The sequence below is a fragment of the Alexandromys fortis genome, unplaced genomic scaffold, assembly GCF_014885135.2.
Source record: "Alexandromys fortis isolate MF-2015 unplaced genomic scaffold, M_Fortis_MF-2015_v1.1 scaffold_7, whole genome shotgun sequence".
NCBI classification, from domain to species: Eukaryota; Metazoa; Chordata; class Mammalia; order Rodentia; family Cricetidae; genus Alexandromys; species Alexandromys fortis.
In genome coordinates this window covers 20,438,375-20,443,199 of record NW_026067920.1, presented here as the reverse complement: position 1 = coordinate 20,443,199, position 4,825 = coordinate 20,438,375, and the positions used below count along the sequence as shown (strand labels likewise).

The following is a 4,825-nucleotide window of genomic DNA, read 5'->3' as shown; positions in this document are numbered from 1 at the left end:
TCTCTCCCAGCCCTTAAGTAGGCATGGGCTGCCAACCCCGAACTGCCAGGTGGGCACTGCCCATAGGTTCACGCATATGCAGGCAGCTGATAATCATTGCGTGATCATAGCATAGGTCAGGCCTTAGCCATCTCAGGAGTTGATTATACATCTCCATCAGGTGTGATACCACGCAGCTCGCTACACTCAGGGCTTTGTGCATGCTGGGCAAGCCCTCTACCAAATGAGCTACAGCCCCAGCCATTTAATTTTGAGACAGGGTTTTACTCTCTATCTCAGGTGGCACTAGTCCTCACTGTGTTCTCAAGCTCCCAACCAGTCTTGTCTCAGCTTCCCAAGTGCTGGGATTACAGGTCTAGGTCATGATGTCATCTATAAGTTAGCTTTAGTCCTCGCTGTTGTCTTCAGCTAAACTGAGGATGCAGACTGTTTTAATTTCTTGCAGTCTTGCCCTGCTGTGTCCTTAACTGCCGTGCCGCCTCCCCAACCCCGAGACTGTGCATATATTTAATAAGATAATATAAAATGTATCACGATAGGATGGAATACGTACTAAACATATTCATTTGAGCCCCTTAAAAGCTGTGTAAACACGTTTCTTCAAACTCATCAATGTCTTATGCCCATTTCCAGATACACCTAGGACTTGAAGGGTTTTCTGTTTGATTTTTTTTGAGATTTCGTAGCCAAAGATGAGCTGAAACTCACTGTGTATCTTAGGCTGGTCTGAAACTTTGAACAATCCTGCCTTAGCCTCCTGAGTTCCGGGATTATAGGCATCGACCACCATATGTCTTTTCTCTTGTCACATGTAGAGAGAGCGCTTTGAAAAGTGGCAGAGTACTTTGAGCCAACTCATTCTTTTTCTCGATTTGGGCTCTCCCACCCCAGGCTGGCCCCTGCTGTGCAGATAAAGCTGCTCTTCTAGTCTTGTTCCCTCCCTTTCCCATGGGCTCGTTACAGGTGTGCTCACTGGACCCAGTTTATGCAGTGAGGTGAATCAACCTGGCCCTTCGTACACGCCAGGCAAGCCCTCTACCAACTGCCCACGTCCCAGCCCTTTGTTTTATTCTTTTGCATCCTTGTTGTCCTAAAGTTCCGCTGTGTATCTCTGACAAATGGTGAATTGTTGAAAGCCAGTTCCGGGGTGGGAGCTTGAGGATGAGAATTATTAGGCAAAAGGAGCAGAGATAAAGGAGAAATGAGAGGCAGAAACACAGAACAACATCTGGAGGGACGGACATTCAGTGAATACAGGATCCACCTCGCCCATTCTCCACATGCTATATACTTTACTCCAAAAGGGGCGGGGCACGCAACAGACTTCCTTAACATGATCTAAGGAATAGACTTGAGCTCCTTGACCTGTGGTCCAGGTGGAGATGATCATCTCTATACCCAAAATACTAATGAATCACCTTAGGTCAGAATCTCTTGTGTATAGCCACACTATCGTCAACAACTTTGAGAAGACAAAAATAAGCTCAGACTCTCTGACCTCCAGTCAAGGTAGGGCAGGCTCACAGCTCTGTGGGCCCTTATAGTGATTTTCTCCCTCACGAGACAGGGTTTCACTATAGCCCTGGCTGTCCTGGAACTCATTCTGCAGACCAGGCTGACCTCAGACTCAGAGATTTGCCTGCCTCCTCCTCCCGAGTGCTGGACTTAAAGAATTCCTCCATCACCACTAGCGTTCTTTACCAATTAAATTATAAAGTCCTGAAGTGAGCAGAGAGAAAAATGATCAAATTAAGGTTTATGCCCTCCTATGTATATCTAAGAGAATGCCCAGTACACACAGAGTATTCCGAAAATGTTTATAGAATGAACCGGAAAATGTTTTCATTTTGCAGTGACAACGCTGATGCTGTGGGTAAGTTGACACTGTTGTCTACTGAGGAATTCTCCATCAAGCACCACAGACCACCTGACTTCAGGGTATTCTATGGCCAGGTCTCTGATCTGCTGGCCCAGGATCCAGTCTTTCTTTAACCCTGGACTTGTCACTTAGCATAGCTGTCTGCTTCCCACCTTTGGGGATTTACATAAGTTGCTCTAGTTCTTTTCCTGTTTATTGATCCAAGCTTTTCTTTTTTTTTAAATTTATTTTATTTTTAAGAGCACCGATTGGCATTTTGCCTGCATGTATTTCTATGTGAGGTGTTAGATTCCCTGGAACTGGAGTTACAGACATTTGTGAGTTGCCATGTGGGTGCTGGGAATTGAACCTAGGACCTCTGAAAAAGCAGCCAGTATTCTTAACTGCTGAGCCACCACTCTAGCCCCATGATCTAAACTTTTCACTTTTTTTTTTTTTTTTTTTTTTTNTTTTTTTTTTTTTTTTTTTTTGCAGTGCTGGGAGACAAAGCGGGGGTAAACCTTCCACTGGGGAGCTCTATCTCTAGCCCTTATCTTTTTGAGAAAGGGTATTACTCCGTGGCCTAAGCTGGCCTTGAACTTGTGACTCTCCTGAATGCTGGGATTCTGAATGCTGGGATTACAGGTGAATACCACCATGTTTGACTTGGTAAACCTTTTCTTAAGGAAGAAGATGGTAACGTTTTCCATTCTGCATGCCATATAGTCTGTGTCTCAACCACTCAACCAACATGGCTACAGGCAATATTTAAATAAATGTGCGTGATTGTATTTCAATAAAACTTTATTTATAAACTGTGTGGCTAAATTGACCTAGGCACTACAGTCTGTTTTTTGAGGTGGAGTCTTACTCTAGCCCAGGTTGACCTGGAACACATTCTGTAGTCCAGGGTAGCCTTGAACTTATAGGGCTTCTCCTACTTCAGCCTTTCGAGTTATGACATTACAAGCGTGAACCACAATGATCGACATTTTCGTTCTTTTGAAACAGGGACACATGTGTTCCATGCTGGCCTCAAACTCACTGTGTAGCCAGGGAGGACCTTGAACTCCTGATCCTCCTGCCTACGTCTCCTGATTGCCAAGACTGCAGTTATGTGCCCCCAAGCACAGCGTGGTCTGTTTAAATAAAACTACATGCTCAATAAGAAGAATAGAAATTCAAGAAACAACTTGAATTTCTATTTTACGAAAAAGGAAGCTGAAACCCAGAGGTTGAGTAGCATGGACAACACCATCTGATGAGAACTAAATCCAAGACCTCAGTGACCAGCTGGACTGACGCAGGCCTGGGTGGTCTCACTGCCCTGCTCCCAGGCGTCAGCTGCTCCCAGGAGTCAGGAGCTGCATCTTGAAAACTGAAGACTCCGATGGAAGCTAAGAGAGAGGAGCTTTGAACTCTAGTCCATTGGTACTAGGTATAGAAACAGATGCTACTACACGCATCACAAGCCCTGTGCAGGGAAGGAAGCAGCTTCCTCAGAGAGTACATTAACTTTCCAGTATCTGGTAGGACTCGGACATAGGGTCTGGGCTAAAGAGTGGTGGATGTGAGGCTGAAGAACTGCACGGAGCCCTTTCGTGACATGCACTCATTTGGATTTTAACTTGCTGGCAGATGGGCTGCTGAAGTGTTCTGAGCGTGAGAGAGAATGACCATGTTTGCATTTTAGGTCATTTTTTAAAATTATGCTTTATTTTAAAATGAGATGTCCCATGCATATTGTACAAAGCTGAAAAGATCTTCCTCCTGCCAGCCTTTCATTTTCATTTTTTAAATTTTATTTGAGACGGAGTCTCACTATATAGCTCTGACTGGGAACTCACTGTGTAGACAAGGCTGGCCTCGAACTCACAGACTCTCTGACTCTTCTTCCCAAGTGCTGGGGTTACAGGTGTGGGCCATTCTGCCTGGCCCTCCTTCCAGCTTTCAGCCATCATCCCTGTCCTGGGGGCACTCACTGTTCTCAGGTAGAAAGGTAAATTTTGCCTACTGTTACAGTACAAGCCTGCAATCCTAGCACTTGGGAGGTTGAGGTAGGAGGATCAGAAATTGAAGGTCATCTTCAGATACACAGGGAGGTTGGGGTCAACCTGAGCTGAGCTGCTGAGATTTTTTCGATAGATAGATGGATGGATGGATGGATGGATGGATAGATAGATAGATAGATAGATAGATAGATAGATAGATAGATAGATAGCTAAAATTAGCTTGGACTAGCTGAGTGTCTTAACTCATTACTGGCATCTGACCTGAAGGTCAGAATTTCCATCACAGTCCTCTTTGCTCAGTGACTCAGCTGTCTGACTTGTCCCTTAGTATTCTGGGCCTTTAGGAAGAATGGTACCGCCTCACAGTCCAGTGCTTTGTTTTGGTACTTTCCCTGCCTTCTCAAAAGGTGTTAGTTATTCTCAGTGTGACATTAATTGGTCAGGGGATGTGGTTGGGCACAATCTTAGGGATTAAAATGGGTAATAGGCCCTTAATACAACTTAACTCAACAAAATAATTTTTATTTTATTTTATTTTCCTTTGTGTGTGTGTGTGTGTGTGTGTGTGTGTGTCTCCTTGAAAGCCAGAGGGTTTGTTGGATCCCTTGGAACTTAAGTTACGGGCAGTTGTAAGCCACTTGATATGGGTATGTGATGATCTGAGCCTCCTCCCCACATCTCAACACAATCTTATCGGTTAGGGAAATTTAGTATAACTTAAAATTTCTTTCTTAGGATGAGCAGCAATGAGAAAAGGTTAACCTGGGTGTGGTGAGACATGCCTGTAATTTGGGCTTTCCAGTGGTTAGAGGCAGACCAATAGTGAGTTTGAGGCCAGCCTGGGCTACATATTGAGTTTAAGACCTAGTAAGCCCCTGTCTCAAAAACAAAAATTAAAACAAAATAGATTGAAAAGCACTATCTTGCTTGGTGTAGTAGCTGACATGGGTAATCC

General features: G+C 44.4%; 1 long non-coding RNA gene across 2 annotated transcripts in view; it reads left to right on the top strand.

Annotated features, from left to right (window-relative positions):
• LOC126500791 (uncharacterized) overlaps window positions 1-2,614 on the top strand; it is an 11,914-nt gene extending 9,300 nt beyond the window's left edge. The window contains exon 3 of one of the 2 annotated variants that reach the window (XR_007591438.1): window positions 2,354-2,614. This is a non-coding gene — a long non-coding RNA (uncharacterized lncRNA). Of the gene's footprint in view, window positions 1-1,853; window positions 2,328-2,353 lie in introns of those variants that run through there. The other variant, XR_007591439.1, reaches the window with a different exon arrangement.
• Window positions 2,615-4,825: the final 2,211 nt, after the last annotated feature.